Genomic DNA, 14,611 nt, shown 5'->3' with positions numbered 1-14,611 from the left:
CGGAACGGTGGAAAGTTGCATGGAAATATATCTCGGAATGGCTATGGAAATGCCATAATAGGTAGGTATGGTGGCTGTTTTGAGGAAGGTATATGGTGGGTGTATGATACCTGCGAAAGGTGCGCGGTATTAGAGAGGCTAGCAAAGGTGGAAGGGTGAGAGTGCATATAATCCATGGACTCAACATTAGTCATAACGAACACATATACTTATTGCAAAAATCTACAAGTTATCAAAGAAAAGTATTACGCGCATGCTCCTAGGGGGATAGATTGGTAGGAAAAGACCATCGCTCATCCCCGACCGCCACTCATAAGGAAGACAATCAATAAATAAATCATGCTCCGACTTCATCACATAACGGTTCACCATACGTGCATGCTACGGGAATCACAAGCTTCAACACAAGTATTTCTCAAATTCACAACTACTCAACTAGCATGACTTTAATATCACCATCTCTATATCTCAAAACAATTATCAAGTATCAAACTTATCATAGTATTCAACACACTCATAAGAGAGTTTTATTATTAATCTTGCATACCAAGCATATTAGGATTTTAAGCAAATTACCATGCTATTAAGACTCTCAAAATAATCTAAGTGAAGCATGAGAGATCAATAATTTCTATAAAACAAATCCACCACCGTGCTCTAAAAGATATAAGTGAAGTACTAGAGCAAAATTATATAACTCAAAAGATATAAGCGAAGCACATAGAGTATTCTAACAAATTCCAAATCATGTATGGCTCTCTCAAAAGGTGTGTACAGCAAGGATGATTGTGGTAAAATAACAAGCAAATACTCAAATCATACAAGACGCTCCAAGCAAAACACATATCATGTGGTAAATAAAAATATAGCTCCAAGTAAACTTACCGATAGAAGTAGACGAAAGATGGGATGCCTTCCGGGTCATCCCCAAGCTTTGGCTTTTAGGTGTCCTTAGATTATCTTGGGGGTTCCATGGGCATCCCCAAGATTAGGCTCTTGCCACTCCTTGTTCCATAATCCATCAAATCTTTACCCAAAACTTGAAAACTTCACAACACAAAACTTAAAGTAGAAAATCTCGTGAGCTCCGTTGGCGAAAGAGAATAAAAGATCACTTCAAGGTACTGTAATGAACTCATTATTTATTTATATGGGTGTTATACCTACTGTATTCCAACTTCTCTATGGTTTATAAACTATTTTACTAGCCATAGATTCATCAAAATAAGCAAACAACACACGAAAAATAGAATCTGTCAAAAACAGAATAGTCTGTAGTAATCTGTAGCTTGCGCAAGATCTGGAACCCCAAAAATTCTAAAACAAATTTCTGGACGTGATTAATTTATCTATTAATCATATTCAAAAAGAATTAACTAAATATAACTTTCCAAATAAAAATGACAGCAGTTCTCGTGAGCGCTAAAGTTTCTGTTTTTTACAGCAAGTTCAACAAGACTTTCCCCAAGTCTTCCCAACGGTTCTACTTGGCACAAACACTAATTAAACACAAAAAACACAACCAAAACAGAGGCTACATAATTTATTTATTACTAAACAGGAGCAAAAAGCAAGTAATAAAAATAAAATTGGGTTGCCTCCCAACAAGCGCTATCGTTTAACGCCCTTACCTAGGCATAACAAGCAAGAATAGATCTAGGTATTACCATCTTTGGTAGGCAATCCATAAGTGGCTCTCATAATAGATTCATAAGGTAATTTAATTTTCTTTGGAATCATGGAAACACTAGCACCAAAATCACATAAAGCATAGCATTCATGATCTTTAATTTTAATTTTAATAGTTGGTCCCCACTCATCATAAAGTTTTCTACGGATAGAAACTTCCAATTCAAGTTTTTCTTCATAAGATTGCATCAAGGCATCAACGATGTGTTTAGTAAATGCTTTATTTCGACTATAAGCATGAGGATAATTTAGTACGGATTGCAAGAAGGAAATACAATCAATCAAAGAGCAATTTTCATAGTTAAATTCCTTGAAATCCATAATAGTGGGTTTAGCAACATCTAGGGTTTTAATTTCTTCAATCCCACTTTTATCAAATTTAGCATCAAGATCTAAAGATTCAGAATTCTTGGAACGCCTTCTATGTAAAGGTGGATCATATTCAGTCCCATCATTATCAAGATTCATATTGCAAAACAAAGATTTAATAGGGGACACATCAATACCTTTTAGATCTTCATCATTATTTTCATAGCAACTAGGTTTAGCAGCCATCTTATTAACTAGGGTAGCCTGCTTATCCGAAATTTCAGCAGTTAATTTCTCAAGATGAGCAAGTTGGGATCTTAAACCATCAAATTCTTTAGACATATCATCAAGCTCTTTATTAATAAAACTCATAAAATTCTTCTGTTCTTTAAGCTAGTTTCTGAAGAAACTATTATGTTCAAATTGCAAAACCATGAAAATCCTAACATTATTTTCGATTTCTTCTAACCTTTTAAGGTGAAGGTCACCAAATTTAGGTAGAGCCATCGTGACAAGCAAGCAAACTAACACACAAGCAAACAAAAAGCAAGCGGGCAAAAAGAGGCAAATAGAGGGAAGAGAGGGAGGATAGAGAGAGAGGGCGAATAAAACGGCAAGGGTGAAGTGGGGGGAGTGGAAAACGAGAGGCAAATTGCAAATAATGTAATGCGGGAGATAAGGGTATGTGATCGGTACTTGGTGTGTTGACTTTTGCGTAGACCTTCCCGGCAACGGCGCCAGAAATCCTTCTTGCTACCTCTTTTAGCACTGCGTTGGTTTTCCCTGAAGAGGAAGGGATGATGCAGCAAAGTAGCGTAAGTATTTCCCTCAGTTTTGGAGAACCAAGGTATCAATCCAGTAGGAGGCTACGCGCGAGTCCCTCGCACCTGCACAAAACAAATAAATCCTCGCAACCAACGCAAATAGGGGTTGTCAATCCCTATGAGGCCACTTACGAGAGTGAGATCTGATAGATATGATAAAGATAATATTTTTGGTATTTTTATGATAAAGATGCAAAGTAAAATAAAGGCAAAGTAAATAGCAAAGTAATAAGAGATTAATATGATAAAGATAGACCCGGGGGCCATAGGTTTCACTAGTGGCTTCTCTCGAGAGCATAAGTATTCTACGGTGGGTGAACAAATTACTGTTGAGCAATTGACAGAATTGAGCATAGTTATGAGAATATCTAGGTATGATCATGTATATAGGCATCACGTCCGAGACAAGTAGACCGACTCCTGCCTGCATCTACTACTATTACTCCACTCATCGACCGCTATCCAGCATGCATCTAGAGTATTAAGTAAAAACAGAGTAACGCCTTAATCAAGATGACATGATGTAGAGGGATAGACTCATGCAATATGAAGAAAACCCCATCTTGTTATCCTCGATGGCAACAATACAATATGTGCCTTTCTGCCCTTACTGTCACCGAAAAAGGACACCGCAAGATTGAACCCAAAGCTAAGCACTTCTCCCATTGCAAGAAAGATCAATCTAGTAGGCCAAACCAAACTAATAATTCGAAGAGACTTGCAAAGATAACCAATCATACATAAAAGAATTCATACAAGATTCAAATATTATTCATAGATAGACTTGATCATAAACCCACAATTCATCGGTCTCAACAAACACACCGCAAAAAGAAGATTACATCGAATAGACCTCCACAAGAGAGGGGGAGAACATTGTATTGAGATCCAAAAAGAGAGAAGAAGCCATCTAGCTACTAACTATGGACCCATAGGTCTGAAGTAAACTACCCACACTTCATTGGGGAGGCTATGGTGTTGATGTAGAATCCCTCCGTGATCGATGCCCCCTCCAGCGGAGCTTCGGAACAGGCCCCAAGATGGGATCTCGTGGATACAGAAAGTTGCAGCGGTGGAATTAGGGTTTTGGCTCCGTATCTGATCGTTTGGGGGTACGTGGGTATATATAGGAGGAAGAAGTACGTCGGTGGAGCAACAGGGGGCCCACGAGGGTGGGGGCGCGCCTGGTTGGGTAGGGCGTGCCCCCTACCTCGTGGCCTCCTGTTACGTGCCTTGACGTAGGGTCCAAGTCTCCTGAGTTGTATTCGATGAGAAAATCACGTTCCCGAAGGTTTCATTCCGTTTAGACTCCGTTTGATATTCCTTTTCTTCAAACCCTAAAACAGGAAAAAAACAGCAATTCTGGGTTGGGCCTCCGGTTAATACGTTAGTCCCAAAAATAATATAAAAGTGGATAATAAAGCCCAATAATGTCCAAAACAGTAGATAATATTGCATGGAGCAATTCAAAATTATAGATACGTTGGAGACGTATCAGGGATGTGGAAGGAGGAGGAGGATGGGGGTCGAGTGTGGATTACCTGCCCGGATAGGTGAGGCCGAGCAGCGTGAAGGAGGGTCGCCGGCGAGTAGGCGGCGGCGCTTCAAGCAAGGAGTGAAGGTTTCAACTTGGAAAGGAAGGTGGAAAGGGGGGGAATGTGGCTTTGGGTAAGGGGGGGCGGGGAGGTAGATATTTCTATGGAAGCCAAAAATTTGGAATCGCTTCAGCCAAAAAACTGGCGCGCAAAGTGTCATCAGACACGGTCCGGAGATATTTTGTGTTGCATCTCACACGGTTGGTTATAATAAACTGTGTGGGATCTACTTGATTTTTGGTCTTGATTTGAATTACATAATGGGGTCACAGCGGCCATGGACGGTGTTTGAATTGCTAGACCTTTTATCTGCAGTGATCATAAAAGAATTGGAATTATTCAGGGTTCGTTTGGACATTTTTATGCATTAACTAAGTTTTCAATGCATTTATGTGCATAATTCAAATTTGAACTACATGTGCATGCTCCAGTGCATATAAATTCGTTGAAAAATCAAATCTTTGTCCTTGGGTGCATGTTTAGGTCCCACGCAAGAAATGGGAATGGATTTCAAACACCATGGCACCGTTGATTGCCGGCAAACAGAGAGATGCCTGGTTTTTAAATTCTAGTAAATCCAAAACTCGTCTGAAATTCATGAAACTTGGCATGCTATCATGGAGCGGCATCAACATGCCGTGGTACAAATTTTGTCCCATTTGGGGCAGGTTTGGGTATATGCTTCTCACAAACCGGAGCTTCTCACAACAAGCATGATGGTTTTCGGTAGGGAATGTCCCACCTTTGGGTACGAAACGATACCATTGCCTCTTATTGCTTTCAAGTTTTTTCTCGTGTCAACATAGAACAACAGGAGTGTTGTGTGAATTTTTTGTGATTTTTCGGGGTTCGTTTGGACAATTTTTTGCATTAACTGAGTTTACAATGCATTTATGTGCATAATTCAAATTGGGACTACATGCACATGCTCCAGTGCATATAAATTCGTTGAAAAATCAAATCTTTGTCCTTGGGTGCATGCTTAGGCCCCATGCAAGAAATGGGAATGAATTTCAAACACCATGGCACCGTTGATTGCCGGCAAAACAGTGAGATGCCTAGTTTTTAAATTCTAGTAAATCCAAAACTCATCTGAAATTCATGAAACTTGGCATGCTATCATGGAGCGGCATCAACATGCCGTGGTACAAATTTTGTCCCATTTGGGGCAAGTTTGGGTATATGCTTCTCACAAACTGGAGCTTCTCACAACAAGCATGATGGTTTTCGGTAGGGAACGTCCCACCTTTGGGGACAAAACGATATTTCATTGCCTCTTATTGCTTTCAAGTTTTTTTCTCTTGTCAACATAGAACAACAGGAGTGTTGTGTGAATTTTTGTGATTTCAGGGGTTCGTTTGGACATTTTTTGCATTAACTGAGTTTTCAATGCATTTATGTGCATAATTCAAATTTGAACTACATGCGCATGCTCAAGTGCATATAAATTCATTGAAAAATCAAATCTTTGTCTTTGGGTGCATGCTTAGGCCCCATGCAAGAAATGGGAATGAATTTCAAACACCATGGCACCGTTGATTGCCGGCAAAACAGTGAGATGCCTGGTTTTTAAATTCTAGTAAATCCAAAACTCGTCTGAAATTCATAAAATTTGGCATGCTATCACGGAGTGGCATCAACATGCCGTGGTACAAATTTTGTCCCATTTGGGGCAGGTTTGGGTATATGCTTCTCACAAACCGGAGCTTCTCACAACAAGCATGATGGTTTTCGGTAGGGAATGTCCCACGTTTGGGGACGAAACGATATCCATTGCATCCTATTGCTTTCAAGTTCTATTCTCGTGTCAACATAGAACAACACGAGTGTTGTGTGAAGTGTTGTGATTTTTCGGGGTTCGTTTGGACAATTTTTTTGCATTAACTGAGTTTTCAATGCATTTATGTGCATAATTCAAATTTGAACTACATGTGCATGCTCCACTGCATATAAATTCGTTGAAAAATCAAATCTTTGTCTTTGGGTGCATGCTTAGGTCCCATGCAAGAAATGGGAATGAATTTCAAACACCATGGCACCATTGATTGCTGGCAAAAAAGTGAGATGCCTGGTTTTTAAATTCTAGTAAATCCAAAACTCGTCTGAAATTCATGAAACTTGGCATGCTATCATGGAGCGGCATCAACATTTCGTGGTACAAATTTTGTCCCATTTGGGGCAGGTTTGGGCTTTTTATTGGATTGATACCATTTGGCCATGAGGGTGCAGGGCGCGCCCACCCCCCTGGGGCGCACCCCCTTCCCCATGGGCTCCACATGGACCCCCTCCACTTATTCCAGCACCCACTCACTTCATCTTCCTCCAGAAAAAAATCCTCCCATAGCTCAAACCCGTGTTCTAGCTCATCTTGCTTCCATTCTCGATCTCTTTGCTCAAAGCTCCATTCACAAAACTGTTTGGGGAGATTGTTCTTCGGCATGTGACTCCTCCAATGGTCCAATTAGTTTTTGTTCTAGTGCTTTTTTTATTGCAAACTTTTGCTGCTAAGGTGACCCTGTTATTGAGCTTGCATGTCAAATTTATATGGTCCAAAGTAGTTTTAATGCATGATATAGCCTCTAGGCACTTGTGGGAGTAGTTGCTATCAATCTTGTTGAGTTTGGTTCACTTTTATTTTGAGTCACTAAAAATTTCGGAAATTTTTCAGAGAAAGAAAATGATGAAGAGATTGTTGAGGGGCTCTTTGAGCCGAAGCTCGAAGGATAAGCAGAATGAGGAGAATAAAAAGCCCAAATACAATCTTCCTCGCACTATGGAGGTTCGGCTGTGCGAATGGCCTTGTGATGCGTTCTTGAGAGCCGCTGGAATTTATGATGACTTCTATTACTTGGCTGAGAATGCAGGCCTCACCACTTTCCTCCACGACCAGCACGAACAGTATCTCCTACTCACTAATATTTTCGTGCAAATTTTTTATTTCCATGCTAAGAAATCACCACCTTCAGTGGAGTTTCACTTATATGATGAGGTTAAGGAGATGTCACTCCATGATTTTTGTCAGGTCTGCAAGATACCCTTTGTGGGCAACATCGAGGAACCACATCGTAGTGATGTGGATGGATTTATTGATAGAATTGATGTAGGGGAAACGAGGAAAGTTTCCGATGCAAGAATTACTAGTATACATTTTCCTGTTCTACGTTACCTCACGATATTTGCTAGTAGATGCTTAATTGGTCGCGGGAATAGTGGAAATCTTAGTGCTCCTGATCTTGTCATTTTGCGTCATGCTTTGTTTCGTGATACAACTTTTAGCTTAGGCGCTATTGTTGCTAAACGATTAAGTCTGAACTGTACAAATGGCCCCATCTTCGGAGGCATCTTTGCTTCATGCCTTGCTGAACACTTTGAGATGCATATTAGGCATTATGAGAAAGAGGAAAAGTTGTTGCCCCTGTTTTTCTAGATTATAAGAGTATGGTAGCACATGAATTTATTGTTAAAAATAAGAAGAAGATGCTTAAGTATAATTTGATATTTGATAAAACTCACTGTGAGATTATTACTTGCCTGCGCCCTCTTTGTTTAACATATTTTCAGGCACGTACCTCATCTTGCCCGAGGTCATTTATGCATACTGGAGGCTGACACAAGTCCCAGAGCCTGAGCCTGAGCCACCACTTGACCCTTATCGACAGTCTGTTTATCAGTGGGGTCCGGAGGAGATCGCCAACCAGTGGCACCCTGAGGACCCTCCTCAGTACACCGGAGAGAGTAGCTTCGATCCGTGGGATATACCAACTTAGGCCAAAAGCCTAAGCTTGGGGGAGTACGTATTTCTCACCGACATTACATTCATGTTCACACACTCATGCCAGTTGTCGGCGCTCATTACTTTTTCATTGTACTATACATGCCAGTTTATTTTCTTTTCTAAGACTTCTTCTTGTGTGTTTGAAAAAAAACCTTAAGAAAAAACCAAAAAATAGTTATAGCCTTTAGCTAGTTAACTTTCCATGCCTGCAGTAGTAGTAATTAAAAGAAAACCCCAAAAGATTTCTTGTTCTTCTTTTGCTTGTTGGGAGCTCTCCCGTGTAAATAGTTTTATTTCTTTTCTTATTCTTTGGGGGTCGAGAGGAGAAGACCATGATGAAAATATTGAGTGGCTCTCATGTGCACTATTGTTGATTTAACCAAGAGCCCATATTACCTTGTCTTCTCCTTGTATTAAATGCTTGCTGATTCCATCTTAGTCCAATGCACGTGCACTATTATTACTATCCACACTGTTAGGTCGTGCGAGTGAAAGGCAATAATGACGATATATGATGGACTGATTGAGATGAGAGAAGATGGTATGAACTCGACCTATCTTGTTTTTGTAAATATGATTAGTTCATCGTTCCTAATTAAGGATGGCAATGGATCAGGTTCGGCTCTGGTTGAACAATATCAAATCCATATCCAAATCCATGAAGTCAATATGTACCCATCCATGAAACTATCCATGGGCGAAAAAATATATCCATGTCCAAACCCGATGAATACCCATCGGGTTCTCTGTACACATATACGTAAGACATAGCACAATTGCACAAGATTCACATATAAGCTCTCAAATTCTCACAAAACGGCATAGCACAAGTGCACAACATCAAATCATCTCTTAGATTATTATTTGTGATCAAGAGCAATTGCAAGAGACATCAGATCCATCATAAAAAACTCTTAGATTCTCACAAAATGACATGACATCGAATAAACATAAGTACACAATTATACGTCGTCACAAAATGACATCATAATAACACAACATCATTTCTGATTCTCGATTTCTCACAAAATTTCATCGCGGTAAGAATTTTATGACAACACTTGCACTCAACTTTCCATCTCCGTTAATATATATTTTTCTCAAAATTACCTTCTCATAACACTAATGTGTGAGTTTTCTCTTATTGCTAGCCCGACCTTGTGATGCTCCCATGACAACAGTAGCTTGAGTGTTATATGTTGGGCTACCAGCTGAGTCAATATTCTCAGGGCTAACGACAAAAGGTCCTTGTGCTCCATCATAAGCTATTGACCTATAAATGCAAAAAAACAAAGTACAGTTCCAGCTAAGTGATCCAAGGTACATGATATCTCGGCCGTATAGTTTCAGTAAAAAAACTATACAGATATGGAAATACTGAGATCTCTAGGTTGTAGTGAATGGTAGACATAACAACCTAAATTAGTTTTTCTATCTTTCCTCTTTTAGGGAATAAGGTAGACCTACCAAAATTACATGTCAGATTCTATTGAGTCTTAATCATTCACAGCCTCCAGATTGAAATTCATTGATGTGGTAATACGTAATTACTAATTAACATGCATATCTATAGTGCCATGTACCAACGAACTATGACTAAATTTGTAACCAACAAAAAATACCTAATTCTGTGAATCTCTACTCCAGTTGCTAATGTAAACTATGTATAAGAGTACTTCGCAGAAATTCAGGACATCACATGCTGCACACTCACGTACAAGAACACCTAATATACATACAAGAGAGGGATTGAGGGATCAAAAGATTAGGTGTATGTATATGGTGTACAGGAACACCTAATATACATTCTACAGTTGCCGGCTGTTTGGTGTGGCCATTACCTCCTCCAAGGTCACGCAGCTCACACTCCTCATAGTGATTTGCGAATGCCTCCCGGCACACGCATCCCGGCATGCTTCTGGTCCTCGGCAAAGCAGTGCTCATGTACGTCGACCTGCTCCGCATCGCAGCTTAGAGCTTGGGCTGTCTCACCGCCATCGCCGGAAGGCCGTCATACCCGTGCGTGCGTGGAGAAGCCAAGATGAAGGGATATGGAGTTGGATCTTTGGCTGCTGAAGTGTTGCACCATTAGTAGAGGGGCTGGCAGCGCCGATGGCCAGGGGGGCTGCGGGGGGAGTGAGTCTAGGAGACAGAGTAGGTTAATAATAGGGTGTTTAACGACATAGAAGAATGATGTCACACCCTGATTTTCAGGCCACAACACTTAAGCTAATAAATCATGATAAAATGTGGTTTGACAAAAACTTTTGGGTGTTTTGTCTTTGCTTTGATTGAATGTTTGACTGCTGTTTGCAAGTGCTCTAAAAATCAAATAAATCCTCCAACTCCTATACTTCATCTCCTTGCTCCAAACTCTTGAACCAATGATCATGCCATGTGTATAGGACATAAAAATAATTTCTTACAAAAATAATTTGGCCAAAAAGTATTTTCTAAATTTAGTTTTCCAAAAACCCCTGAATTGAGGTTTGCACTGCAAGTACTTGATTTGGGGTATGAAAAATCTTCAAAAGAGTATGTTTGACTCCTATTAGGTATAGGACTACCAAAAACCACAAAAATATAATTTTAGAAGTTATTTTCCTATTTTATTTAAAGGATTGTTCTTTAGGCCAGAAATGGTCTTTAATAGGTTAAAATTATTTTAATGCTATAAAAATATTTGAGAAAAACTTAGGGAAACTCAGTGAACATATATTGTCCATATATAAGAGTTTCAACACATGGTCATGTTCAAAATATTGGTCAAATCCCTCAAAAACCCTTTCTGGATATTTCAAGCTTTTGAAATATTTACAAAGGAAATATTGCCCAAAAATTCCAAGAAAATTCTAGCATGTCACATATGACATGTTTGATGATCTTGCCAAGTATCATGGCATGGAGAATAGTATAACCCCATGAAATCTCCTCAAAACCATTTCTGTCCATTTTGAAGTTTGAGCAACTTTACATTTCCAAACATGTCCAAATGTTCTCAAACCTTGTGAACATGCTCAAATGGTCTAATTATTCATCTATACCAAATGGCACAAGTTGGAGAGAATGTTATCTTGCTCAAAGTGCACCAAAACCCTCTCTGACCAGAATCAAATTTGAACAACTTTGTGCTGCCAACTTTCTCTCCTTGACCCCTACTTTTGTGAGCATGTTCACATGACCAAATGAGGCCACTACACCAAGTGGTTCATCAAGGGGAAGTGATTTTCTCAACTAGATCTACACAAGTTCATTTTTGCTAATTTCTAGGGTTTACAAAAGTTGCTTTGGCAACTTTGCCCAAATAAGCTCCAAATTGGTGGAAGGCACTAATCATATGTGTCATTTCACCCTGTGGAGTCTCATGGCAGTTGGAAATCATCTGCTGGCCCAAACCATTATCAAACACCTTCTGCCACTTTTCCAAAAACACCATTTTGACCCCTTCCACTAATCTCCATGGGCTCAAAGTTTTACCACAGCCCCTCCTAGTCCCCTTCCACCTCCAGTAACAATGGAAAATCCACAGCTCAATTATTGGAGGGGTAAACCCCCACTTTCTCTCACTGGATAGCCCATTTCCCTCTCTCTCTCTCAACCCCACCTCTCTCCCATTGGGTCACCAGGGCATCCAATGCCACCACCCCTTTGTTTACTCCTCCCCTGACCCCCTAGACACTAGTGGCCACGCCATGGGCACCGAAAAGATGCCAATGCCAGCCATATGCGTGCTCTGGAGCGCGCTACAGTGCACCAGGGCACTGTAGCCGCGTCCTGCCCAAGGCTTTTGACCACCTAGGGCCTTCCCCTTGTGTCCCCCGAGGCCACCTCGGCGTCCGGGACACGCAAGACGGTCGGCCCCCTCCTCCTTCTCTCTCCCGCGACCTCTGACACGCGTGCCCGAGCGTCGCCCGCGTCCGCCAGTCTCCGCACTCGTGTGGGACCTCCTCGAGCTCGCTCTGCTTCTCCTCTCCCCTAAGAGAGCCATGGACCATGCCCACGAGCACCCCAGGCACGCACCAGAGCGCCCGTTTGGCCTCTGGCGATGCCCCGGGCCGCGGTTGTGAGCTCCGCTCATGGTGCACCTCGGCCTCACCGTATATGACCCTCCTGACCCCCTTCGAGGTCACCATTCAACTCACCGCCCCCAAACACTCTCCCAGACCCCTCTCCTCCTCTCCGGAGCTGCTCCGTCGCTTCCCATGGCCTGAGCCGAGCCGCCGTCCATCCCCAAAATTCGCATCGTCCCGAGCCTCTCCTTCCCCTTGAACCATACCATAGGACACCCATGGCCCCCAAGGATCCTCACCCTCACATATGTCCTTCCTCCCCGTGCCTGCCTTGTCGTGCCCGGATCTCACCGCCGGCCTCGTCCGCCGCGGCTAGCACCCTGCTCGACCCGGTGCCCCTGGGCAACCTTGACACCCACAGTTGGACGCGGCCGGGTCCCCTGAGCACGCCGGTGGGCAGAGCATCGCCGGAGACGCCCTGTAGCGCCGGCGACCGGCGTCAAACGCCTTCTCTGTCTCCCACCGCACCCGCACGGGAGGTGGAGGACGAACCTGCCAACGGGCCTCGCCTGTTGGCCGGCCAGCGTGGCCGAGCCACTAATGGGAGGGGCCTCGCCCCGTTTAAGTGGAGACGGATAGGGGAAATCCGCCTCCCCCAGGCGAAGGCGCACTTCCGGGAAGACGCTTCCGGCGTTGCCCTGTCGCCCGCGTGGCCGAGCCACTGGGCCGGCCCAGTTGCGCCCCGCCGTTAAATCTCGCCCAGTGCGCGCTGCCGCCGCTGGAATTTGGCCTATTAGGTATTTCCATTTACTTTTTCTTTTTCAGGAAGATTCAAACTTTTCCAGAGACCTCATTCCAAGTCCAAATTTTATTATTCAAATTTCCAGAGACTCCATAGATCTAGATCTATTTAATGAGCCATATTGAACATTGTTACTGTGCTCGTTGTTCACTGGATACATTAAATAGGTCATTTATCCACATAAGTCCACTTAAAAAATCCATAGATTATTCATTTGAACTCCAAATACAGTGAAACCAATTTCTAAATGTTTCTAAAATCATGCCTGATTTAATGGGTACTTTTACTCATTTTTATAAAAAGGCACTCTGTAGACAACTTGTAGATCCATTCAAATCCCTTATCTCCCTCATATTGAAATGTTCCAAAATATTCACTTATCCAATTCCATTGAAATCACTTTGGTCATTCCTCATATGACCAGAGGTATCCTAGAAAAGTCCAACTCTCATTTTTAGAGCACTTTTATTTTTGCCTTGTTGTGTTGCTTATTGAGATTGTTTCCGACGTTAGTTGACGAAGTAGACGGAATACTCGAAGATGGACCAGAAGCCTTGAAGACTCTGATGAACCAGGCAAGCAGCCCTTTGACCATGTCTATGAAACCCTTTTTATGCATGACATATAGCATCATATTGTTTTTGCAACGGAATCATGATGAGGTGGAACCACTTTGATGGTTTGCCTCCGTTACTTCCTCATTGGTACTTGCATTGTGCATGACCCTACCTCCTTATGAGGGTTATGCCGGTGGGAGTAGATAGGATGCTATAGTAGTGGCTACACAAATGGGACGGGAATATGCATGGTGATGGAGACAAAGTATTTTCAAAGGACTTTTCGAAAACCCCGTCGGGTGCCACTTATGCCCGAGGGAGATAATGAGATGGGTAACCGCTTGATGATGAAGTGGTGTACCGAGGCAAGTGTGTGTGTTGCTTTTAAAAACAGATTGGTTTAAGTTGCGACCGTTATTCCAACCTTACATGCGCAACCACTCTACCCTTATATGGGAAAGGGCATTATTGCTTACCTAGGCCGATACTAGCTTGGAGCCCGCATTACTAGTGACGGGGGAGAGTTGGTGCTCTCTCTCGGGACGGGGTCGTGCCAGGTAGGGCGGCCAAGAACATTTTTATGGGGCACCGGACACACCGTTGGTACCCCGTGCCAGTGGTATGTGATGAATATGGGAGCGAGGCTCCACAATTTTAAGTTGTGAAATGTTGGGCACGGGGGTTACTACCAATCGAGTGGACTCCATGTTAGTGTCGTTTAGGGAAAGATAGTGATCGGGTGCTTACCCCGGGTACTTGAGGTACCGCGGGTCGTGGATGACATGGAAGTTCCCCGGATCTTGTGGGTAAAGTGTGCAACCTCTGTAGAGTGTAAAACTATTCGAATAGCCGTGTCCACGGTCAAGGACAGTTGGGTAACCGCTCTTGGGCTATGTCCACATGTTTACAAACCAGTGTGTGTGTTTGGATAAGTTGGAAGATCTACTTGGGTCAAGTCAAAGGACTTGACATGATTGAGTTGGGTTGATGCCCACTCTATTTATGTTGATATCTGTAACCTGTCCTCATGGTTACTTGAATTCTCCTGAT

Source organism: Triticum urartu, chromosome 7, assembly GCF_003073215.2.
Source record: "Triticum urartu cultivar G1812 chromosome 7, Tu2.1, whole genome shotgun sequence".
Taxonomy (NCBI): Eukaryota; Viridiplantae; Streptophyta; class Magnoliopsida; order Poales; family Poaceae; genus Triticum; species Triticum urartu.
Note: the sequence above shows the minus strand (reverse complement) of the source record.